Source organism: Rosa rugosa, chromosome 2 (assembly GCF_958449725.1).
Source record: "Rosa rugosa chromosome 2, drRosRugo1.1, whole genome shotgun sequence".
Lineage (NCBI taxonomy): Eukaryota > Viridiplantae > Streptophyta > Magnoliopsida > Rosales > Rosaceae > Rosa > Rosa rugosa.
In genome coordinates, this window is record NC_084821.1 from 39,155,605 (window position 1) to 39,182,637 (window position 27,033).

Here is a 27,033-nt window from a genome sequence, read left to right on the forward strand (position 1 = left end):
AGTTGTAAACAACAAACCCGGTAAGCTTTTAAAGCTCGTATGAGTAAACTCAATTTAAAAGACACAAGCCTGCATGCTTGACAATTTCACCACACTAGAGTAATCAAAGCAATCCAAAAACAACATCATAATTAATAAGATCCCAAGTCCCCCCATGGACGATAAAAGAAAGAAACCACATGAACTCTCTTTTAAAAATGCGTACTCATGGGCCTCATGTAACCCACGTGTTACTCCCATGCAATACAATGGTAGACAAACTAGAGCTCTAACTAAATCGTAACCTGTCACCTTGGGCGAGGTTCAGCCTTATGATAATACTTGCCTCTGTCACTATTGTGACCTTGATCCATAGATCCGAAAACATTTAAAGTCGTACATGACTCAGCATGATACACTCATAACTCATGTACACTTTCAACACAATATAATCACCAATTACACAAAATGTTACATTCCTATAAAGAGTAATTGTACAAAACAATTACTTGAATAAAATCACAATTATTATGCATATCACAATGCCACACCATCAAGAGATATATTTGACGTAAATATATATATACATTGTCATCCACTCAGGGATGGCACTAATACCAACTATAGTTCACAATCACAAAAACATCAAGAAACTCATTTTTATACTTAAAACTCATTTTCCATACCTGTGAACCGCAGTCCTATGAACCGTAATCGATCGAGTTCACACTACTAGAATTTTTGCCTTTTACATCGGCCAGAAACCGATGTTAAAAAAAAACCATCCGATGTCTTAGTGGGTGATGTTAAAGATCACGAAAAAAAAGACATCGGTCAAAAACCGATGTCCAGTTCAAAAATAGACATCGAATAAGCTTATGGAACCGATGTAAAACCGTTATTATGATGACATATTAGTGTGTTTAGATATTGTTAAACCTTCATATTTTGACATTTAATGCTTAATGAAGTATAGGTCCAATAGCAGAAGTATTCAGTTTAACATCGTTACTCATATTAGAAACGATGTTTTATATGGTGTCAGACATCGGATTCTTTTCATTTGGCCTACGGTTTGTGAGGTTCACGCATATATTCCATATATCCCACTATTTAAGATTCAATCTACATTCCTTAGTATTGTATGAATGATGTGCAATATTATAAACATCGTTTCCTTTGATGAAGTGATGTCCATTTTACTTTATTACATCAGGTTTTAGGTTAACGACGATGTCCATATTAATAGTAGACATCGTTTCCCAAATTGTAAATCGATGTCCATTTTGATACTATACATTGTTTCCCAAATTGTGAATCGATGTCCATATTGATACTAGACATCGTTCCTTGTAGTTTACATCGACGTCCATTAGTTTTTTTTAACATCGCTTCTTACTCAATATGTCGTTATCCATGAAAAACGAGACATCGATTTTTGTTTCGAAACGGATACATTATCTCTTTATTGACATCGTTTTTGTAGTTTAACACTGATTTGAAACAGGTGTATATACATCATATCCTTTATATGAGATGATGTCCAGAAAATTTGTAATTGATGCTAAAATGCTTGTAATCCACATTTGACAACATGAAATTCCGAATTAATTGAATATGGGGCATTGCATTAACTTCTGTCCAACATCAGAATTGTTAATAGTTCCAAAAATAGGCAAAAACACCCCAACCTACATTGTTAATGCTCAAAGTCTGGCGGTAGCCAAACCTTCGTTTAACGCAGGTCCGGTGGGCGGACCGCTACTCTGTATACTTGGTGATCTTCGCTGGCTGTCAAATGAGAGACAGGGCGTCAGAGGGAGACCGCGTTCGGCGGTCTTCACTTCTCCGATGCCTAAGTCAGTCCATGCATATAGGCAGCATAACAATAAATGAGTAGTAGAATGCGTAAATAATGAAGAGAGAAGAGATGACCTATTTATAGGTGAGGAGAGGTCTGATCTTCTCTCTGTTTTCGATGTGGGACTAATGTGCTTCAGTTCTTAGTTTCAGTAGCTTCTGACGCCGTCTTGGAGCAGCGCGTGGCGGCGCGTCGGCGGTGATATGGGGACGACCCTGCGCTCAGGCCGTAGCCCGCTTGGCGGTCTATCCGTAGGACATTACTTTGGTGGGAGTTGATACTTCTGGCGGTATAATGAGCGTAGCTCATTATAGCTAATTATGCTTGCAAATGTACATGTAGGTACATACATCAAGGCTAGCCCAAAACAGACCATTGCAATAACTATATGCAGTTTAGTTCACCTGCAACTGTACAACGTTCTACTTCAAAATGGTTCTACAAAATCTAGCTAGCCTTACTCAAAATCACTTTGGTAGAGTCAGCATTTATAGCAAAGTCTGCAAATAGTCAGCTACTTCAGTGCGGACCTCGTCAAGTTCCTCTTGGGTGTATAGTACATTTGTTTCAAGCAATCTGATTATACGCAATCTTAAAGCATCAACCAGTGAACAGATTTTGGACATACAAACCAGGCCAAAATCGAATCAATACATCTTATTTCCCTTAAGTACATCATAAATTGAGTAAAACTACAACCTTTCTTGAAACATCAAGTATCCAGATTGCTTCATAGTATATACTAGAAAAAGGCGCCCGCGCGCTGCTGCGGGTTTTATTGTCAATTGATCTACATTACAATTTTGATATACTCTTATATTTTAATAACAATTGGAATTGTTTGAAATGAAGAAGTTTAGAACATGAAGAAAGATATAATTAAGGAAGTAACCCAAGGATAGGATCCTTAATCTTACACAATTCAATTAACCCTACATGGCACTCTCTTGACATTACAAAAGATCTAATACAAATTCAGAGGCATCTCTAGTATGACCTGTACCTCCAATATGCTCTTGATCCTCTCCTACCGCCCATTCCATAACCCCACTACAGATTAAGATTGCACAATGTAATATGTTAATAACTAATCTGAATTACAAATAAAAAATTTCATCCTTTAGCTTAAAGAGATTAACCAAAAACAAACCATAATGCTGAACTTAGCAATGAAAAAATCACATACAGCAAACACGAACCTACTCTTTTCGTGAAACTTTTTGTGGTCACTATTTCTCACAAACATGATAGAGCATTAATATTATAAACTACACTGCAATCAACCACTCTGTGGAAACCCGCTTATTCGATAAATTATCTTATATTCATGAAGAAAGATCTTCCAAACTTATGAAAGCCATCAGGTGAAGTGGTGAACATACTATAGAATTCATATATTCAAAATCCAGACTTCCATACATCCTGCCATAGGGGTGCATAGGACCACCATACTACATTTAATTCTCCACCAAAAGAAATAAATAAATAAACAAATAATTTTTTTTGTGACACAACAGCTTCTTTCCAGTTTTGGCCAATGTTCCTTTCCGCAGAAAGCAAAATATGCAATGGTAAATTACATTGATCAATTGATCAATGATCATACATATATCTCTAAGAATTAACAACAGAATTGGGTCCACAACCAAGCTATTATGTGTGTGTACTATGTGCGCAAAAAAATGCAATTTGAAACAGATATAGATAAACAGTAAATAAATAATGTCCAAACACTCAAAAGCTACTTTTGTAGTTTTTCAAATTACCAGAACACTCTTAAACATATAATGAGGATATAATGACTGCATATATAAGTATCACAATGGAGTTTCAAAAATGGGCAACAGCTTTGAAAAGCATATGATTATCCACATTATGGATCAAATTCCATAAGAGAAAACAATTCTATCAAAAACATTAGGCATACAAAATATCCATACTCAACTGCTATAAGCACCCTACCCATCACTGTTACCACATTCAGTTCTCAACTGGTAGTGTTAAAATCCCAAGCCCCCTACCCCCAAATATATTAAAGTTATATGTGCTCTCCCTTCAGAAGGACATACGTACTGCTATATTCAAACAACAAAGAAAACAATATGCTACTTGTTTCGCGATGATCATGAACTAATAACCATATCAAACATACAAAAATATTTGATCCATTTAATCAAATCTCATCAAAATTGACAAAAATTGATTCTTCAAAGTTAGCCAAACAGTAGATAAAGCATAACCTTAATTAGTCCCAGATACAAAAACAAACCGTTTAAATTTGTAATAAGTCCAATTTCTCTATTGGTTATGAATTAAGATTAACTGTCAAATAGAATTCAAAGACAGCAAATTGATTTCTAAATCAGTAATAAAACATGGATCTGTTGGACCTCCAAATGTTGAATAATCACCAAATTCATACGCTGCAGGTCTTTCTCTATTTCAATTCTTCTACATAAATCAGTTGCCAAAGATTAGCAGAACTCAGAAAATCAAATCAAGAATGAGTATCAGTATACACTTCTTAAGCACATGGTCGCGGTTGTGAAGATCTATACCTTGCAGCACAGAATTTAGACAAACAAACACAGATGGAGTCATCAAGTTACAGATTCATTTGTAGTCAATGTATTTTCAAAGAAATGGAAACTGAACAAAACAAAGGTGCAGTAAGCTTCTGTTTCTACTGAAGAATACGGTAACTAAGATAAGAAGCATGATAGGGAGAGAGGGAGAGAGATGACATCGGATGTATAGTGGTTCACCTTGCACTTGGAGCAAAGCTACGTCCACTTAGATATTTTACTATGAGTGAGTGTACATACATGTACATTTGCAAGCATAATTAGCTCTAACGGGCTACGCTCATTGTACCGCCGAAGGTACTGATTCCAACCAAAGGAATGACATGCAGACACACCGCCAGGCGGGCTACAGCCCCAACGTCGGACCACCTCCAGATCGCCGCCAACGCGCCGCCACGCGCCGCGCCAAGATGGCATCAGAAGCTTCTGAAACTGGGAATTGAAGCATATCAGTCCCACATCGAAAACAAAGAGAAGATCAACCTCTTCCTCACCTATAAAAGGTCCTCTCCTCTCTCCTCATTAATTAAGCATTCAATACTTTACCTGCTGTTACTTTGTCAACATAAATACATTGACTAACTTAGGCATCGGAGAGTTGAAGACCGCCCAACGCGGTCTCCCTCTGACTCCCTTTGTATTTTACTTGACAGGTAGCGGAGGCTTTGAGAACACCATAGGTATCGATCCGCCCACCGGATCAGCGTTAACAAAGGTTCAGCTACCGCCGAACTTTTAGACATTAACAGTGAGGTCAAGTGACCTTTGTAGTGATACAAGTGTGGGGATCATGGATCCATCCCTTACCAAGAAGGGGAGGACTCCCTTTTATAGCTAAAGGAGTCCCATTCCATTTACATATTCTCGATGTGGGACAATAATACATATATTTCTTCTCTTGAAGCCTCTTGGAGAGCATGGGAGGGTGGCCTCCCTACGAGGTACCGGTCGACCTCCACCATAGTGATGTAGCTCGGGTGTCGGACTACCGGATGCATGTCGTAGGCGAGACTAGCCATGTCGCGGGGCCCACCTAAGAGGTCGTTGCTTATGCTTGGCGGTATGTGATATAGGTAGTATGTACAAGTCCCCCAAGTCCCCGAGTAAGAGGCGCTTCTTGGTTGGGGAGTTTAAATGTGATGCCGCCAAGTATGAGTGATGACCTTGTTGAACGCCATACCCATACTAGTCCCCCAACTCCGTAAGTAAGAAGGGGCTCTATGGGTATGTTGGTGTCACGAGGCCCTCATCAAGCTAGTACCTGCAAATAAGATAAAAGTGTACAAAGAGCATATTGATTGCGCCAGGGCAATCTAGGTGACATTTGAGTCAAATGCACCTTGAGGTGCATGAATGTTTATGTGAGATGCATGTTACACAATGTGTGTATGTACATATTATGTAATGTTTGACATACGACGTATAAGTCAAAAATGTACGTGTTATGCTAGTATAACGAAGTGCATATGATGCAAAGATGTGTGATGAACACGATGACACATAATGATATGTAATGTTGTATGCACGTGATGCACATGTGTTACGATCGGGAGTGTTGTTACTCGCCGAGTCCCCCAAGTCACGCAGTTAGTAAAACGGGAATTCGGACTTAGATTATGTTCGACGATGCCGGTGAGACTAAGAATGAAGCCCCGGTATCGAAGTTACGTGTCATACTAGCGAGGTTATGGCAAAGACCATGATAGTCCCCCAAGTATGAATGTAAGAATTGCGATCGCTCATATTGAGCGAGCAGTAGGTTGTGTGAATTAGGTCCTATGGTCCTATTAATGGGATGTAAAAGAAATTTAATTGTTATGATCAACAATAGGTGAAAAATTTCAATATTTCCATTTATAGACCGTAGCACGGAAAGTATGAGCGTGCAGCTCAATGATAGTCTCGGGCGGGTACCACCCCTAGTGATAAGTGGTATGAATAAGTCCCCCAAGTATAGAGAATGCTCGGGAGGTGAGATGACTCAAAAGCAAAGGATTGGACCTTGGCTTATGTAAGGGAGCTACCCTTTAGTTATCTTATTGGGATACCTCGCTTGAGTAGAGGATTTATGAGGGCCTGTGGGCCTTGTGTATAACGACTCTGGTACCCGCTGTGGTAGAGTGAGGGCTTCATGCCTCTAGTACCCGATAGGGTAGAGTGAGGGCTTCATGCCTCTAGTACCCAATAAGGTAGCATGAGGGCTTGATGCTTCTAGTACCCGATAGGGTAGAGTGAGGGCTTCATGCCTCTCGTACCCGATAGGGTAGCATAAGGGCTTAATGCCTCTCGTACCCGATGGGGTGATTGATCCAATGATCCCGGTGGGGTAAGAGATTGGTGTCTCGTACCCGATGGAGTATTTCTGGCCTTGGGCCTCCGGTACCCTATGAGGGTGTCTGGCCTTGGGCCTCCCGTACCCGATGAGGGTTGGGCTGACTCGTATACCTAGTGGAGTAGATAGGCTCGGGGCCTCATGTACCCGATGAGGTGAGTGAGCCCGTGATCCTGGTGGGATTGATGAGGGCTTGAGCCTCCTTAACCCAATGGGGTTGAATGAGGGCCGGTAGGCCTCCTTTACCCGGTGGCGTGGCCCCGGGTAGATTGATGTAACCCCGTTGGGGTAACCGGTGGCCTTGGGCCTCGGTACCCGGTGGTATGGCCCCGGGTAGGATGATGTAACCCCGTTAGGGTAACCGGTGGCGTTGGCCTCCGGTTCCCGGTGGCATGGCCCCGGGTATAATGAGGGCTTGTGCCTCGTGACCCCATTGGGGTACCTCGCTCGGGGCGGGGATTTTAAGTGCCGCATGTTACTTAGTGTCACGTACATGTGTAGCAGTTTAATTGATTTGCAATCAAGTTAAAGTATGACATAAACGCGTAGGCATAATAGGATATGCTAGTTAAATTAGCAAGTGTCATAGGCATGCTTAGATTATTGTAGTCGTTATTGAAGCATGTAAAGCATTTGTATTAGCTCAAATTTAAAGAGCATAAGTGAGAACTTATCTGGAGCCGTCCGAGAGTGATGCAAATATTGTAAGAAAAACTGCAGTTGTCCAAATATAGGTGTCTATATTTTGGAGAGTAGCATCACATTAGAATGTGTAAGTGATATATCCGGATCGAGTGATCGGGACTCCTCAAAATAGAAAATAGATGTTAGCCCCCAGGGTGGCTAGTAAAAATATATAATTATGAGTGTAAAGTTTGAGTGCAGCAAATGTATGATAATTTGCCAAAGCCTCTAACCAATTAATGTGGCTACCACACGTAAATTGCATGACGTAATTTGTGCAGTCATGGTATGTGCTGTTCGAAATAGTACATATATGCCTTAATTAAAAAGGTTATGTAATCAAGCATAATAAGGTTTGAGAAATCATGCAATAGTAATAGAAATCATGTGATCACGTGGATTGCATGGTAATAGAAATCATGCAATAGTAGTCATAGGTGAACTTCTAGTTTGAACTTAAGAGTAATATATAGAATCGAAGTTGTGTTTGTGTGGTGTGGTGAGACCACGTATAACTAAAGCAAATGTGCTTGACTGGTGTGTATAGATATTTGTTTTTTGCATGTGTACACTTGCACGGTGATATGCTTGATCATGTGTATTTGGTAAGATAGCTGGTATCTAGGAATTGTCAAGAGATATGCTAGCCAATTTGATAATGGTAATTGATGAAATCATGCTAGAGCAACCAAGTGTTTTTGTCATGCTTGACATGTGTACTAAGGAAGCCATGTGATATTCTCATGGTAATGTACCCGTGTAATACTGCATGTAGTAGTGATGTACTAAGATGTGGTTGCAAGGCATTGTATCTAACAGCCTTTGACAGGTGTACATGAGACATAGATGATCACATGGGATGTAAAAAAAAATTCTACGTGTACCGTGGACGTATGCTAATGAATTTCAAGATGTGTAGTGTCAACAACTTAGCCAAGCTTAGCCCATGCAGCCAATAGAGAGACATGCTAAGATTATAATAAATATGGCATTCTGTGATGTTGCTCTGTGCGCGCAACAGAGAGAGCAAACTAATTGTATACGAAGGACTTAGCTCAGTGGATGCCGGAGGATTCTTCTGGGTATGAATCCAGTGACTCGATGATGGCGAGTTCTTGGAAACAAAGCGCTGCTAAACAGAGTTGGAGCCCGGGTGTTGAGAGCCAATATATATGTAATTCTGGATGCCGGAGGATTCTTCTGCTTCTCTTTTTTTTGCGCAACTGCTGCCCCATGATAGTCAGACTGAATTGATGATGCCCGACTGGGTTAGTGCAAACTCGGAAATGTTCATTGATGTTGTGAAGTCTGGACATGCTGGTCATGTGTGTCGTGAAGGTGAATTATGCATGAATTGCACTGTGCCTTGAGTTTGGTCAACGGGATCAGATGGAACAGAAGCCGCCCGGGTCTCTTCACTAGACTGTTGGGTGTGAAGAGAAGATTTGAGGGTGAATATCACTGAGTGACGAAGAAGTTTTGGTGAGCAGTGTGGACGTATGGAAGCAGGAGAAGTGTTGGTGAGAGCCCTCCAGGCTGGGCAGCTGGTAGTGTTCTGGTACCGGTGAGGGCATGGGTACCGGTAAGGGCTGGGGTATGAGGTACCGGGAGGTATGAGGTACCGGTGAGAGTATACTGGGGTATGAGGTATGAGGTGTGAGGTGCCGGAGGGATGCCGAGCTTAGAGCTTGACCCATTGGGATTCCGAGACCGAGATGGGTCAAGGTACAAAGATGGATCCTCCGGGATGTGCAGTGGATACCGGGCGGGGTCGCCGTGGTTGGTCTTGGTGATGCCGGGTGCCGGGATGAGAGGTAGCAAGACCTGAAAAAGTGAACTGGGTGCCGGATGCTTAGTGGATACCGGGCGGGGTCGCCGGGTTTCTTCCTTGGAAACTGAGTCTTCGGTGCTCAGGGAGCTTGGGTTGATGCATGAGGCCAAGAGAGTGCCGGAGAGTCATTCGGGTTCCGAATTTTGTCACCTAGAGGTGATGAAGCTTCTGGTAAGTCATTGAGGAAGACGTTGCCGGAGAGACATGGATGCCTGGAGAGTTCGGGTCTGCTGCCACTTGAACTCCAGTTAACATGGATGGGGATGCTGGTGAAAAGACAAACCTAGCGGGTCCCTGTATGAGCCAGGGTCTCCGGGGTGGGTCACTGGTCCACCGGGTGTCCAGAGATTGAGGTTGCCGGTGATGACGATCTGGGAGAAGGCGTGGGTGCCTAGATAAGATCGGGTACCGGGCTCTCAAGCATGACGTACAAGAGCGGGAGAGAGGTCTGTTACGTACCGGGAGTTGTTGACTCGGTGTTTGACTCGATGACGGAGCTTTGTGGATCCGGGAAGGTAAATGCCACCGAGACCCCTTGGTGAGTTGCTAAGGGAGCTAGCAGTGAGGTGATGGAGTTACCGGTGATGATCTCCGGGAAGTGAGGATGCTGTTGAGGAGGCCTGGTTCCCAGAAATTTCGAAGTACCGGGCGGGTTGCGCAATGGTACCCGTACGTGACTCGTTGAAGGATCCGGGAAGGTGAATGCCACCAAGACCCGTGGTGTGCAAGTGAAGCTTGATTCCCGCTGACTTGTGAAAGTCCCGGAGGCTTAGGAGTGGAAGTACCCGCTGACTCAAGTACCTGCATGTACCCATGTACCTGGATGGCTCGTGTACCCGGATGACTCACGTACCCGGATGGCTCTTGCTTAAGGTCGGAGGTTCATACCCTAACTCCTAGGGCCCCTCCTTCTAGCGCCAATGTTTCTACTGAAGAATACGGTAACTAAGATAAGAAGCATGATAGGGAGAGAGGGAGAGAGATGACACCGGATGTATAGTGGTTCACCTTGCACTCGGAGCAAAGCTACGTCCACTTAGATATTTTACTATGAGTGAGGTCAAGTGACCTTTGTAGTGATACAAGTGTGGGGATCATGGATCCATCCCTTACCAAGAAGGGGAGGACTCCCTTTTATAGCTAAAGGAGTCCCCTTCCATTTACATATTCTCGATGTGGGACAATAATACATATATTTCTTCTCTTGAAGTCTCTTGGAGAGCATGGGAGGGTGGCCTCCCTACGAGGTACCGGCCGACCTCCACCATAGTGAGGTAGCTCGGGTGTCGGACTACCGGATGCATGTCGTAGGCGAGACTAGCCATGTCGCGGGGCCCACCTAAGAGGTCGTTGCTTATGCTTGGCGGTATGTGATATAGGTAGTATGTACGGCTTCAAAGCTTCTATGAATTGGATTAGTAAGTGCTTATGATTCTTTTCTGAATAGATACAAAATCCCATACAAATAACTCTAGAAAATCCAGACTTAATTTAATTTAAATACTTCAAAGGTAAAGATTGATTAGTGAGATCGTCAAACCCATAGAGCAATAACCCTGTTTCATATACCATCTTTTAAGCATAAGAAGAGTTCCTCAACAGCATATAATCTCACACCAGCAGACCAGCTCATTTCAGTTTTCTACTCTACTCTCTGGCCATGGCTTTAAAATTGTACTAAAAAGTTCAAAACTTACAACTTCAAAGAAATTAATCCTCTAGAGTTCTCAGAAAAAGAAACCTTATCAAAAAATTTCTAAAGATTTAAACTTGAGCATGATTTCTCTGACAATTCTCATGCTAAATTCAACAAAAGTTTAGACAGCAAGAACACTTACCAAATGAGGTCTTCTTTGCCGAATCTATTCCTGCACAAAAAAATAACATGCATCAAGTAAAAACCCAGAACCCGCCCACCTAATTACCCTAATCAAAAGCAACTGGAGAAAAGGAACAAAAGCAAAGCATCGATGATCTGACCACAATTACCTTGATCAAAATCCAAATTCGCAAATTACAAGAAACAAAGCTCCGTCTGATGCCAAAAAAAAAAAAAAAAAATTATAAAAACCCCAAAAAAGAAATTGGTGAGAAAGAGCTTGCAATAATACCTGGGTTGCACCATCAAAAACTCCTCCAAACGACGACTCTATCTCTCGATCATGGAGGAAAACATTGATGTAATAATCGGTTGTAGCTGGGTTGTACCGATACGTACCCTCTCTCTCTCTTTTTTTCTCGGCTGCTGTACCTACATGTACGTTGCAAAGCATAATTAGCTATAATCAGACACACTCATCGTACCGCCAGAGGTACCAACTATCATCAAAGGAGTAACCCACAGATAGGCAGCCAGGCGGGCCACGGCCGGAGCACAAGAGTTCCCCAGGATCACCGCTGACGCGCCGCCACGCACTCTGCCAAGACGGCATCAGAAGCTACTGAAACTGGGAACTGAAGCACATCAGTCCCACATCGAAAACAAGGAGAAGATCAGACCTCTCCTCACCTATAAAAGGTCCTCTCTTCTCCCTTCATTAAATTACGCATTAACTCTCATTTATTACTATGCTGCCTATATATATCAACTGACTTAGGCATCGGAGAAGTGAAGACCGCCCAGCGCGGTCTCCCTCTGACGCCCTGCCTTTCATTTGGCAGCTAGCAGGAATCACCAAGTATACAGAGTAGCGGTCCGCCCGCCGGACCCGCGTTAAACGAAGGCTTGGCTACCGCCAGACTTTGAGCATTAACATTGGCGCCGTCTGTGGGAATCCTTGAACAAGAGGTCATCCCATCACAACTACCATGACTAGCGGTAGCGGGGGAAACGTCCATGAGCAGGCAGACCAGTCCGCCATCCCCCAACCATCCAATCCAGCGGTAGGTGTTAACCGCGCACTATTCAACACCCCAACTAACCCTGGCGGTGAGACGGATCCAGGCAGCAGCCGCCCACCAGGCCAGGACCTCGCCGCCATGTACGAGTTGGCACTGGCAGACCTTCACAAGGCAAACAGAGAACGTGAAGAGGAGCGCAGAGAGAAGACCGAGGCCCAAAAGCAGGTGGCTGCGCTGATGTCACGTTTTGATGACCTGAAAAGGACGTTAGAAAGAACCGCCAACCCGGTACAAAGCGAGCATTCGTATAGTACAAGGAGTAGTCATCCCAACGCTGGTACATTGGGACCGGAACCAGTTGTACAGATGCAGGTCCCGCTGGACCCCCCTGAACTACTGGGGATGGGACCACCGCCCATTCCCCAACTCATGTTGGAGCAGGAAGCAGAGTCGGTACCACGCACCAACCGCTCGGAAATTAGGGCAAGAACTGAGGGTGGTCCGCCTGCGCCAAGGCATAGGCAGACCCAGCGGAGTACATGTGCCGGACCCGCTGGCGACGCAACAGCCCAAATTCTGGAGAGGATGCAGCAGTTGGAACAAAGGCTGGTCCGGGCGGAGTCGGGCGCCGCGCCATCAACTCAAAGTCCACTTTTCACGTCCAGACCAGGGCCCTTCACAGCTGCAATCCTACAGGCTATCAGGCCTGCGTACGCAAAAACTCCAAAAATGTCGCATTACAGCGGTACAACCGACCCCTTCGTCCATATGGACACCTTCAAGAAGGTCACCAACAACAAGGGATTTGACGACCCCACTCTGTGCCACTTGTTCAGCGAAACACTGGACGGGGAGGCAATGAATTGGTTCTTCGAATGTCCGCCAGGATCCATCGACTCATTCAACGCACTGTCACATACCTTCCTCTCCCGGTTCATCTTACTGTCCGCCGGACATCATAACACGAGTCAGCTGTTCAGCGTCAAACAGGGAGAGAATGAGTCACTCAAGGCATTCGTCACAAGGTGGCGAACGGCGGCATCTCAGTGCCGCGATCTGGACAAATCGATGGCATCGGCGGCCTTCAAGCAAGGACTCCTCAAAGGGCCGTTCCTCTATCACCTCAACTACAATCATCCAAATGCGGCATATCACCATATCATGAGTGAGGCGGTCATTCACGCCCAGGCGGAATTCATTACATATGGAGAAGTCCCACCGCCACCGGTAACGCCAGCAAAGGCCACACAGCCTACCTCCAGTCATGAAACCGTTAATAAGGCACCCGCCGCATCACCAACTGACAAGAAGAGGGAATCGCCACAGGGTCACTACCAGAACAAGCGGCAGAAGGATCAATACCACAAGGGAAACCGCCCAACCCAGGAAGATAACCGCAACAGGCAAACGGAGTCTTCTCAACGGTATGCAGTGTTCACGGTCCTCACAACCTCGTACGAGGAAATATACAATCAGTGCAAGGATCAGATCCCGCCACCTCCTCCAGCAAAATACCCAAAGACGGGCAAACCCAAAAACACCGGCAGATGGTGCAAATACCACGAGGACAGCGGCCACAATACCAACAGCTGCAACGCACTCAAGACGGCAATTGAGACCTTGTACCGTGAAGGCAAGATGGAACAGTTCAAGGTGCGCCAACCGCCACCAGTGATCGCCAACGTAGAGACGTTGGGCCGCATCAACACAATCGACGGCGGTGCTCCAATCAAAGGCTTGTCTCACAGAGCCAGGAAGCGTTACGCACGCGTTAATCACCCAAAGGAAGTCTGCAATATCCGCTACGAGAGATCCGCCAAGGTCCCAAAGGTTGGTTGGGAACCTATCACATTCTCTGAGGAGGAAGAGCGCGGGGTGCACCTACCCCATGATGACCCCTTCTTGGTCGACGCCATTCTTGGTAGGTTCTCAATGGGGAGAATATTGGTAGATAGCGGGTCCGCTGTCAACGTCATATTCAGCGGTTGCTACAGCCATCTCAAGCGGAATAACAAGTTGCTCCAGGATCATGAGCCACTGCTCAGCTTCTCTGGTGACGTCACACAGCCGCTTGGTTCTGACTACATGCGGTTGACTATTGGCACTAGTCCGTGTGTAGCGGAGGTACATACAGAATTTATAATCGTTGATTGTCTCAGCTCATATAATGCCATCCTCGGACGACCGGCGCTCAACAAGCTTAAGTGCATTATCGCCGGGTACATGCTTCTCCTGAAGTTCCCCACACCTAACGGCACTGGCAGTGCGAGGGGAAGCCAGCAGTTGGCACGCGAGTGTTATTCAACGACTATGGCACGGTCAACACGCCGCCATGATGTCCTAACGGTAGGAAACCAGGCACCGCCACCAAATATCTTCGAGGACCCTAGGGATGAGGAGAAGAAGTATGTAAGGAAGGAGCCGGTCAACCCGGACACATCCTTGAAGGTTGTCTGTATCTCGGACGAGCACCCTGAGCGGACGGTCCGTATAGGCGCCCAACTAGATCCAGAAGTAGAGGCAGAACTCATTCAATTCCAACGTCATAACGCCTCCGTCTTTGCATGGTCCTACGCGGACATGCCAGGTATCTCCCCTGAGATTATCACTCATAAACTGACCATCAAACCCTCTTTTTATCCCATCAAGCAGAAGCGGAGGGCCTTCGATGAAGAAAAATACCAGGCAATCGGAGAAGAGGTCGCCAAACTCCAGGACATTGGATTCATCCGCCAAGTCATCTATCCCCAGTGGATCTCAAATTTGGTGATGGTCAAAAAACCCAGCGGCAAGTGGCGGATGTGTGTTGACTTCAAAAACCTCAACAAGGCATGCCCAAAGGATAGTTTCCCGCTACCCCGTATCGATCAGCTGGTCGATTCCACCGCCGGGCATGAGCTCCTCAGCATGATGGACGCTTTCTCCGGATACAATCAGATCAAAATGCACCCTAGCGACCAGGAATGCACAACCTTCACCACCGACAAAGGCCTCTACTGCTACAATGTCATGCCTTTCGGTCTGAAGAACGCCGGTGCCACTTACCAGCGGTTGATGAACGCCATGTTCGCGGAGCATCTGGGAAAAATCATCGAGGTCTACGTAGACGACATGCTAGTTAAGAGCATAAAGGCCGGCGGACATGTGGCAAACCTCAGGATCATAGTAACCATTCTCTTGGCCTATGGTATGCGCCTCAACCCGGAAAAATGTTTCTTTGCGGTCACCGCTAGCAAATTCCTGGGATACATTGTCAGCGAGCGGGGCATCGAGGCTAACCCAGACAAGGTCCAGGCCATCCTTGACTTGGCGGACCCAGAGTACAAGGTGCACGTCCAATGCCTCCAGGGCAAGTTAACCGCCCTTTCTCGATTCATCTCTCGACTCACTGACAAGTGTGCCCCATTCTTCAAACTCCTCAAAACAACGCACAAGAAGGTCATCGACTGGAATCCGGAATGTCAGGCGGCGTTCCAGGGCCTGAAGGAATATCTGGCGACAGTCCCTCTCCTCTCTGTCCCTGTCCAAGGAGAAACCCTATTCATATAACTAGCGGTATCTGCATCAGCGGTAAGTTGCGCAATTGTCCGAAGGCAAGGCCAAGATGAGCTCCCGGTTTTCTACGCCGGCAGAGGCATGAACGGAGCGGAGACAAGGTATCCTCCCTTGGAACAACTGGCCCTTGCACTTATCGTTGCCGCCAGGCGCCTCCGCCAGTACTTCCAGGCCCACACGATCCATGTGTTAACAAATCAACCGCTGAGACAAGTAATGCAGAACCCTGAACACTCGGGGCGCCTCAGCAAGTGGGCCATCGAGCTCAGCGAGTTCGACATAGAATACAAACCAAGAACCGCCATAAAGGGCCAGGCAGTGGCGGACTTCATCGCTGAACTCACCGAACGTCAACCTGAACCCGGTGTAGAGATGGTACCTGGAGCGGAAGTGGTAACCGTCGGGGAGGCAGGTCCCCTCCAGTCGGATTGGAACCTACATGTGGACGGATCCGCCAGCGCCAAGGCCAGCGGCGCCGGAGTCATCCTAACAGGACCCGGGGGACTGAACGCGGGGTACGCGTTGAAATTCAACTTCAAAGCTTCAAACAATGTGGCAGAGTACGAGGCACTGATCGTCGGTCTACTTCTCGCCATTGACTCGGGGGCTGACAGCGTCAACATATTCAGCGACTCTCAATTAGTCGTTAACCAGGTCAACGACAGCTTCCAGGCAAAGGACCAGCAGCTGGCGGCATACTTGGGATATGTCAAAACGTTGCTCAAAAAGTTCAACTTTCACACCATCACACAAATTCCCAGGGAAAAGAACGCGAAGGCTGATTCCCGGGCAAGACTGGCAACCGCCCAGCCATATCAAAGTCCAGCGGACACAAAGGTGGAATGCCTTGACAAGCCAAGCATCACGAAAACCCTAGCGGAGATCTTCAACATTGAAATCAACCCCAGCTGGATGGACGAGATCACTGCATACAAGCGCAGCGGCACACTACCAGAGGATAAGGTCAGGGCACGCCAAATTCAGCGGAGAGCAACCCGCTACAATATCCAGAATGGCAAGCTTTACCGACAGGGGTTCACTCACCCCAACCTCCGCTGTTTAACCCCGGAGGAAGGAAAGGTCGTGTTGGCAGGAATCCACGGCGGGGAGTGCGGAAACCACTCGGGCGCCAGATCCCTGGCCAATCGTACAATGCGACAGGGCTACTTTTGGCCTACGCTTGGTGAGGACGCCCGGCAGGTGTCAAGATCTTGCCACAAATGCCAGCAGTTCGCCGATCTCCCGCATGCGCCAGCTGAACCACTTTCAGTCATCATCGGTCCATGGGTCCACTCTACATGGGGCCTCGACTTAATGGGAAAATTCCCAACCGCCAAGGGACAGTTCAAGTACATCATTGTCGCTATCGACTACAACAGCAAGTGGATAGAGGCAGAGCCACTGACGGCCATCACTACCGCCAAAGTCATTCACTTCCTCTGGAAAAACATTTACTGCCGCTATGGTGTCCCACACACAATCATTACAGACAACGGCACACAGTTCAACAATGAGGAGCTCATTTCGTTCACCGCCAATCTGGGCACCAGGATGAGCTTTGCCTCTGTCGCCCACCCCCAAACCAACGGCCAGGTCGAAGCGGCAAACAAGATAATCAAGAAGCTGCTAAAAAAGAAACTCGACACTGCCAAGGGCCTGTGGGCGGAAAAGCTTCCAGAAGTGCTATGGGCCATCAGAACGACTCCATCCTCCGCCACTGGTGAAACCCCCTTTTGTATGACGTTCGGAACTGAGGCCGTTCTGCCTGTCGAGGTGGCTCAACCCACCGCTCGGGTCGAATGCTACCACCCAGAGACCAACGGCGATGGCATCAACCTGGGTTTGGACCTCCTAGAGGAAAAACGACACAAGGCCCATTTGCAAAACCTGCAAAACAAACAACGAGTTTCGCGTTTCTACAACGCCAGAGTCAAGGCCCGCAACCTCCAACTGGGGGACTGGGTAATGAAGGAAGTCATTCCAGTACCAACAAAACTCCGCCCAACTTGGGAAGGTCCATATAAAATAGTAGAAGTCGTTAGTCCAGGCACCTTCTACTTAATGGACAAGGATGGAGTCACTACGACCCACCCTTGGAATACCGAACACCTTCGGTATTACTACAAATAGTCATGTCGCTACCCAGGAGCATCTTGACTTAGCTAAATTTTTGTTCAATATTTAGCTAAGGGAAGCTACCCAACGGGTACATCCCCACTTTTGTTAACACTGACCAGTCAGTTATCAATGAAACGAGGAATTATTCAAACCATTGTTACCAAGTCTAGCACTGAGGGCAGCTGGCAACGCCGGCAATCGTCAGCGGACCTCGTCCGCTACGTTGTGCACTTGGACCAATCTTAATTCCTTTAATTTTTCATTGATTGCAAAAGAACATCCTAAGTCAAAACTCTAGCGGTATAGACATGTCATCACACAACGTCAAAAATTCCATATTTCATATATTTAGGGCTGGGACTCCCCACCCAAAAATTGTTCATTACATTAAAAAAAAAAAAAAACAACACAACAAAAGTACATATATTTTCAGCCTCAGCGGCTACACAGTCAAAACAGGGCACGTCCGGCATGTCAGGGGTTGGCCTCGGCGTCGCCTACTTCGGCCTGCGACGGCTGTTCACGGCTTGCTTGGTCGGTCCCTCGAGCGGTGGGACTTGGCGTCTCAATGGTCCCATCCGCCGGAGTCTGATACCCACTGCCTGAGCTGCCACATCCTGCTGGGGGACTGGGTACTGGCGGGGGTCTCTTCGTCGGCGCTGCATTTTTTGCCTGCGGCGCCTTGGGCAGGGACGCCTTGGCCCAATCAATGGCACCCTTCGCTCGCAACATCTCGACATTCGCCAGGGCGCCGGCCTTCGCCGCTTCATTCAACGCGTTTTTGTATTCCGCGCTCTGCTTGAAATTCTCCACAGCGGCGGCGGCGGCTCGGCTTCCATCATCCCTCAGCCGGGTCAGCTCACCCTCCAGTCTCTTCACTTCCCCTTGCCTGGCGGCAGACTCCCGCTGCAGGATGTCAATTTTCTTCTCCTTGGCGGTCACACGCTCTTGCAGCAAGGCCCTGTCTTGCTCCAGCTGGGAGACTTGATCATTTCGTTCTATGTCCCGCTGGATGGCGACGTCTAGCTTGCCTCGAGCGTCCGCCGCGTCACAGTCTGCCTTCATCAGGCGTCGCTCCACATCTGCCAGCCTGTCCTTGGCTTCCCCCAGCTCCCTCTCAAGCCTCTTAACCTCCTCCCGGAGCTGACCCTCAATTCGAGGTTGCTTGGGCGCCGCCAAGAACATTTCGTTCAGCCCCACCGCCAGATGCCCAAAGGCTGAACTAAAGGGCGACTGCTCGATCGCCGTTGGCCGCGTCATCCCTGCCAGACCGCCGAACCCCAACCGCTCGCACAAATGGTAGAGAAACTCCCGCTCGCTGTCGGTCATGAACTCGGTGAAGGCAGCGAACGAGTCCAGATCGCTCACGGGCATTTCTCTCTCGGCCGTCACAGGAGCCTTCGACGGGCCTTGTCGGCTCTTCTTTTGCCTGTGGACCTCGATGGTCTCGTCATCATCCTCCTCCCCGCCTGAGTCACACTGGCGCCGCTTCCGCAGAATCCCCCGTGCATCTCCAGTGGCCGCAGCCCTGGACCCCATCGGCGGTTGTCTCCCCACCGCAGTCGCGGCAGCCCCTGCCGGCGCCAGAACTCTTTCTTTCTGCGGCCCACGTCGAGTGCCAACCGCTCTTTCCTTCTGCGGCACGGTAGAGGATCCCTTTTTTCCCCCGCCCGCATTCCCATCCCCCTGCACGCTGGGCAGACCGTCGGCCCCTAGGTGCGAGTGGTGCGGCACGGGCAGCGTCACCGCAACCTCGGATGCGCTCACCTCCAGCGTCTCCGGGTTCACAACTGTCATCTGGGCCGCCTCGCCTGAAGCATACATTGTCTCCAGGAAGTTGTCTATCTCCGCGCGATCCATAGCTTTGTCAAAGGCGTCACGGCTCGCTTTGTTGCCTGGCGGAGTCTTTGAGAACATGCAAACACTTGTCAGCTATAACCAAGTTATCAAAAGATACAATGTGGCGGAGGCCTCTTACCAATGGCGCGCGTTAGCTGCTGATCGACCAACAGCTCCCAGCCGGTGAGGAGACGGAAGTCCAGCAAATTGCGGTTCTTCCAACAACCTTTGATACGCGCAACCCGGCACTCTTCCTCCCGCGTCAGATTGTAGCGCAGGCCCGCTGTAAAACAACAGAAAGTGTCAGTCAAACGATTGCAACATGTATACCATAAACCGCCAGCTATGTTCAGCGGAGATCGACGGACAACCTCGGATTGGCTGAAACTCCGACTTAATCCTAAATGTCGGCTCCCCCTGGTTGGACTCCGCTTGATACTCCCACCTCGTCGTGGCCACGCAAAACGTCCCCCGCCAGTAGGACATCGAATCCCTCAAATTCTCTATCAGCTTGGGCGCTCCCTGCCGGCGGCTCAAATTTACTTGCCCCCTACACCCTTGGCGATTAATGTACACCAGTTCGTAGAAGTGCAAAACCTCCGCCACCGTCGGCCCCTCGCACCCGGATAGCCGCCACAAGGAGTTCATCGCCAGCATCAACCGCCACATGTTGGGACAGATCTGCCCAAAAGCGACGCCGAACTCACACACCAGGATCTGAAGGTTGGGCACTAGTGGCAACGTCACTCCTTGGCGGAATATTGCCTCGTGAACGGCGGCGAACCCCGCTGGAAGAATTGAGGCCTTTTCGTCCGCAGTCGGTTGGCGCAGCTTCACCACTCCCGGCAGCCGGTATGTCCGTTTCATCCGGTTGACCACGGCGGCAGTCATCCGCCCTCCCGCCTCGTCGACGGGGGTCCCATCCGGAAGCACCCACGCCGACTCTGTTTCCTCCCCCGTCACGTTTCCCCTTCAGCAGAACCACTGGCGGCACTATTACTTGCTAGCCGCTCCTCACTCCTCTCCCGCGCAGCAGCTTCCTCACCCGCCCTAGAACTCTCCGGACGCGACGTACGGCCCATGACAACTTCCCAGGGTATGGTTTGCAGCGGCTCGATGTCTAACGGCTCTGGCAGTGAGGTTCCTGCACGGGCAGACGGACGCAACGAGTCAATAAAAACCCTATCCGCCGCACTGATTGACACGTCAGACCCGGAGTCCTCACTGCTCGAGATCTCTACGACGTTGGCCATCCCAAAAACCCTAAAACCCAAATCAGTTAGCCCACAGAAGGATCTAACCTATCCCTATATCAGCCATAGCAAAGCACCACGAACAGCTACCCAGAAAATACCAAAACATGAACAAACCCCCCCCCTCAACCCAGATTCAACCATCTAGCAAAACCCTAACTATCAACTCTCTGTCAAAGCATCATAACCTACCTCAAATCTCATCTTACACCCCCGAAGAGCATCAAGAAACCCAGTTCACACACCAATCCCAGACACAAATACCAAACCCACAATTCGACAACAACACAAAACCGAAGAGAAGGATAACCAGAACACTAACCTGTCGTTAACTCGCCGGCGTACTGATGCTCGCTATGCCCCGACGACGGAAATTTTCGTCTCTTCGACCACGAGAACTCCACCAACTCATGGCACTCTCTCTGCAAATCTCGGCTGGGCAGAGCTTGAAGACGACAAACAGTTCGAATGGATTTTCTGATCTCCTTTCTCAATACGTTCCCCCCCTTTTATGTCAACATCAGCGGCTTTTGGGCCATCCGCTAGAAAACGACATCACATCCCAGCCGTCCACGTGTCCCCTGTCCGCACTAACCCTCCGGGTTAACCGAGGCGTCGCCTCGGTTACGAAATCCATCATTACTCGCATTAATGACGAGAAGACGGCCGGACTGAGGAGACGCGTCTCCACACGCTAACCCTCTAGTTACTTGCCACGTGTCAAGGTGTATCACGAAAGCAATCCAGGGTACACCCCTCTCCAAGTGAGTCTCCGCTGAGCGAAACCCCGCCAGCGGAACTTCTCACTTGTCCTCTCCAAGTGAGTCTCCGCTGAGCGAAACCCCGCCAGCGGAACTTCTCACTTGTCCTCTCCAAGTGAGTCTCCGCTGAGCGAAACCCCGCCAGCGGAACTTCTCACTTGTCCTCTCCAAGTAAGTCTCCGCTGAGCGAAACCCCGCCAGCGAAACTTCTCACTTATCCTCTCCTAGTGACGTTCTCCGCCGGGCAGAACCCCGCCAGCAGAACTTTTCATTAGCTGTTATTTACGAAGTCTCCTAAAAGCGACACTTCTCCCTTGTCATCATACAAACGGGGCACCTTCCGCTACGCACCTCTAGCGGAAACCTCTTTTATCTGACAAATCGCGTACTTTATTCAGCGCGGTACCGCTCAATAAATTAACGCCAAGCACGTCCACTGGACGCTGTTTACTGCTATAAACCAGCGGGGGGACTCCCGCCAGCGGCGGATCCCGAGGCCACGCCTCATTCTGACAAATGACCGCCACGCGGCATTACAGTCAGATTGTCCCTACGGGACACGGGGACTAGTCAACAGTCTACGACGACCCTGATCAGGTACGTTGGCCCCCGTCACTCGGGTCCTAAAGATTGGGTTCGCTACCCAACACCCTCTACTCCGTGCAGCTCCCCCTCACCAAACAAATTTCGCGACCATCCGGAGGTCCATCTTAGCCGGGGAGTGGGGGACTCCCTGGGGGGCCTAGCAGGGGCCCACCCGAAAGGGTATAAAGCGTTTGCTCAGTAATATCCATGGTTGACAACGCACTGACGCTAATTATGCTTCTGTAAAAGTCTAGCGGAAGAAAACGCTTCACACCGCCGATCAACTCCCCAACCAAGATTGCCCTCCTTGACTGGGGACTTGGGGGACTTGTACCTACATGTACGTTGCAAAGCATAATTAGCTATAATCAGACACACTCATCGTACCGCCAGAGGTACCAACTATCATCAAAGGAGTAACCCACAGATAGGCAGCCAAGCGGGCCACGGCCGGAGCACAAGAGTTCCCCAGGATCACCGCTGACGCGCCGCCACGCACTCTGCCAAGACGGCATCAGAAGCTACTGAAACTGGGAACTGAAGCACATCAGTCCCACATCGAAAACAAGGAGAAGATCAGACCTCTCCTCACCTATAAAAGGTCCTCTCTTCTCCCTTCATTAAATTACGCATTAACTCTCATTTATTACTATGCTGCCTATATATATCAACTGACTTAGGCATCGGAGAAGTGAAGACCGCCCAGCGCGGTCTCCCTCTGACGCCCTGCCTTTCATTTGGCAGCTAGCAGGAATCACCAAGTATACAGAGTAGCGGTCCGCCCGCCGGACCCGCGTTAAACGAAGGCTTGGCTACCGCCAGACTTTGAGCATTAACAGCTGCTTTCTTTCTGCTTCTCACTGTCGGGGAATAAGATCAGAGAGAATGAGAAATTGTGGAGGGACAATCCACTAAATAAGCCAATCAACAATCCAAAACAAACCCGGAGATGAGTTCGCTTGTTCAAAACTGATAGTATAGGGCCACAAAGAATGAATTCCTAAAGAAATTGTATTGGGTACCTGAAATTAGAGGAGATTATGAGCAGAAAGAAAGAAAGCAAATCCAAATCATAGACGAAAACCAACGAACCTAACTCTCTCAATGTCATTTATATGGCTGTAGAAGACACGGAGGAATCAGTAGTGGCACGATTGGGACCAACGATTTGGGTATTTGGGTGTAACAGTAGAGGTCGGTGTAAACAGATGCTTCCCGAAGAAAGAGATACAGTCGAAGGTTGAGGTCGGTGTAAGTAGAGGCTTCCCTCACAACTGAAATCAGATATTTGTAGGACGATGGCAACACCGTAAGTTGAGGGAAAACAGAGGGCAAAAGCGTCATTTCCCACCCCCAAGATGAACAGTAAAATGAATAGTGCAGGCGCTTTAGTATATAGTAAATAAGAGAAGTGCAAACAATAAAAAACGTAGTTCAAATCAGCTGTTTATTCACAATTTAATCTGGAACATTAATACACAACTATGGGATAACATTTGTTCAAGATACATAATTGATTATATTTAAGTTTATAACATAAAGCTAATGTTCTTGAATGAGGGTGTTCAAATATTAATGACTAATGCCCTCTGGAAATTAAAAAAAAAAAATCAAAGATTATTATTTCAGTGGACGTCTCAATAAACATAAGTTCTGAACATTGGTACTTTCATATTGTAATCTGCTAGTAACCTTCGTTAAACACAAAAATAGACTATAATAGACCGTACTAGAGACTGGACATACTGATCTGGTATAGAAAATATGAATAGATTTCTTATGTTTGTTTCGAACAGTGGTGCAACTATCAAACAAATCTCACTTCAATTTTACAGTAAAGTAAGTAAGATTTAATTAGCTACAGTAGACCCCAACTCTTTTCTTTCCTGTTTGAGTTCCAAGATTAATATTTTTTCTTTTCAGTTTCTTGTATTTATGTGCTTTTAATTCATCTACTATACCATAATCTCAAGCTCCATCACCAGTTCACGTATTTGGAAACAGACCATTGAAATTAGTTAGATGGGTTGGTGAGTTAGCACCCAAAATGTCAAAATCAGAATAGAAAAAGAATAATCTTAAGTTGGTGATTAAGAGGACTAGTTTTCCCAATCCTACACTTACCAAACATGCATATATCTTCCTCTTCTCAAGCCTCTAATCCACCAATCAAAAGGCCACTTCCAACCGCCAGTAGATACAAAAGCAAAGCATAAACGTCCCCGCGTTTTTCTGAAGACACACAGATTCAATCATAACAATTTCAGATTTCAAATTCAATATATAACATCAAAAGGAACATGCTTTACAATCACTACCACAGCTTATCATATATAAAACAACACATACAAGCTGCCATACAAAAACAAGCCATACAAAGACAAACAACCAAAAGAAATAATCGAAGCCTCACCCTTTAAAAGTTGTTTTTAATCCCTCTCTGTAACCTGCAAACAAAAAGAAACAAAGGAGTCAGAAGGCAGAGCTGCAAAACGGAAATACAAGGGGTTAGAATTAACAAAAAAAAGGGCAGAACTGTAGGCCACTATTTCTTTACGGTGCTTACCTCTGAAAGATTGGCAGCAGGGCTTGGCGGTGGAGACACAATGACGCCTGAAATGAAAAGGCTAAATTAATGTTCACAAATAAAGAAAGAGAACAGTTAGCAAGTGCAGTGTGCGGTGGTGAAGCAGTGCTGACAATCAAAAGTGACAGGATTAATTAATTTGTTCAGCCATTTTGAGGCGGTGATGTGCTGCAGCAGTGCCAGACATGGTTAATAACAAATGACGGCTACGTTAAGTAAGCCTCAATCTGGAACTTGCAAAAATCGAACGGTGGCGACTATAATTAATTCAATCTTGCAGTTGCTAGACACATAAAGAATTAAGCTTTGTACACCACAAGCTAGCAGACAAAAAAAGATGGCATGTTTAATCAATTAATCTTTGGAGTGCTAACAAGTTTAGTTAGAAGACAAATACAAAGTGCAGCAACAAGGTTCAATTAACAATTGCTTTGCCAAAGAACAAATAGCTTTAATCATGTGAGGGCTTCTTAAAACGTGCTGCAAGTCATGGCCCTTCAAAATACATAATTGATTATATGTGCTACAAGATAAGCTTTCAAGCCTATATAATTGATTATTAAGTCATGGTTTGCTTGGCATAATTCAAATCATGAAAGGCATGTTGTACTTTTTGACAAAAATGATGGCAGGAGTCTTCAAATATATATTGCATGACTCTTCAGTGACCAACATATAATCAAATATATGAAGAAAATATAATAAGTGATACCAGATTGACATCACCTGCATTTACCAACTCATACCAAGATTATAGAACTTGAATCTTCTTAACACCCAGCCAAGGGACTGAAGTTACTTGTAGTCCATAGGTTATTGCATTCCTCACAAATACATGTATACATATCCAAAGGAATGAAAATCAACAAACATTCACACACACACACACAAAAACAACGATCGAACAATGATAATTTCCTTGTACCTGTATAATAGAAGCAACTAACCAAGAATTCTGAATTCATTACAATACCCAAAACCAACCAAATAGTAGCAAAGTGAAGCAATATCAGAACATTGATAAAGCATTAAGCATCTGCAATTATATGACAAACCAGCAGAGCCCAAATTCATGCCTATAAGAAAATACCTTCATGGGGACATTCTCTGAAACGTGCAATTCTATCTTGTTAAGGTCCTGAAGCAATCCTCCACAAAGACATACACAGCTAATATGTGCATAAATGTTTGCCAGTAAAGACATACATACATTTGTTACCATTATTATTACTATTATTTGTTAAAAGCAAATCATAAGTAAACCATGATAAGGAGAAGTAATCACTGAACAAAACAACCAAAGCAGTTGACTCTAATGCCAAAAGAATAGTAAATAACCAATTACTCCCAAGTAGACAATGCGGTCATATTCATATCCATTTAAACGAATGAGACAACACACATTTTAGTCACCTTAATAAGCCTAGATTACAGGGCTCAAACCATGAGCCTGACCACTTCACACAGAACCCTTATTGGTGATTTACTTGCGCATTTCACCAAATGAGTTTATTCTCTCTACATCACTGATCAAGTAAAACCATATCCCTATTCACAAACACCATCTTTCATCAAAAATAAAAAGGCAAACCATACGGAATCACAGATAATTTGCATTAACAAAATTCACTTTGCATTAACAGCAAAATGCAAGAAAGCAAATCTCACACAAGCAATGGCTAAAGCTTTCAGTCCACAATGAATTAAATCAGAGATAATTTCTAGCAAATCATAACTGAAAACCTCAACATAAAATTGAATCTAACAGTAAAATGAAGAAGCCCAAAACAAAAATCAAGCAAAAAGAGGTTGGGAACTGACCCAAGACGCAAACTTTCTGAGAACAGAGAAGAGAAAGCATCTGAGTTGAATCGAAATTCAGCACGTACAATTCCGCTCGAACAGACCGATACTCACTCGAATAACCATGCCAAATCTCCAAATCTATAATTCAAATTTCGATTGATTACCAAAAACCTAAAATTGAAAACCCCCACCATTTCGATTTACCTTTTGAGAACCGACTGTGAATCAGTGATTTTTGCCAGTGCCCGAGATTTCTTTGACAGAACTGTGCTGGTCGCCTCTGGGATGTTGTCTTGGTTCACAGAAGCAATCGATTTCCCTAATTCGAGAGAGAGATTGAGAGAAGGGTTCTATGCCTTCTTTCAGTCTTTCGAGATCCAAGAGAGAGAGAGAGAGAGCTTGCTCATGGAGGTGAT

At 46.5% G+C, this 27,033-nt stretch overlaps 2 long non-coding RNA genes across 2 annotated transcripts; both read right to left on the reverse strand.

Moving 5' to 3' along the window:
• Positions 1-1,544: 1,544 nt before the first annotated feature.
• Positions 1,545-27,033, reverse strand: LOC133732758 (uncharacterized). The gene is made up of 6 exons (XR_009857306.1): positions 26,822-27,033; positions 24,791-26,755; positions 24,638-24,671; positions 24,349-24,456; positions 2,187-2,340; positions 1,545-1,670 (listed from the first exon to the last, which is right to left on the reverse strand). It is a non-coding gene; the product is annotated as an uncharacterized LOC133732758 (long non-coding RNA).
• On the reverse strand, positions 2,632-11,519 carry LOC133733338 (uncharacterized). Its single transcript, XR_009857643.1, has 4 exons — positions 11,384-11,519; positions 11,262-11,307; positions 11,111-11,140; positions 2,632-2,890 (listed from the first exon to the last, which is right to left on the reverse strand). It is a non-coding gene; the product is annotated as an uncharacterized LOC133733338 (long non-coding RNA).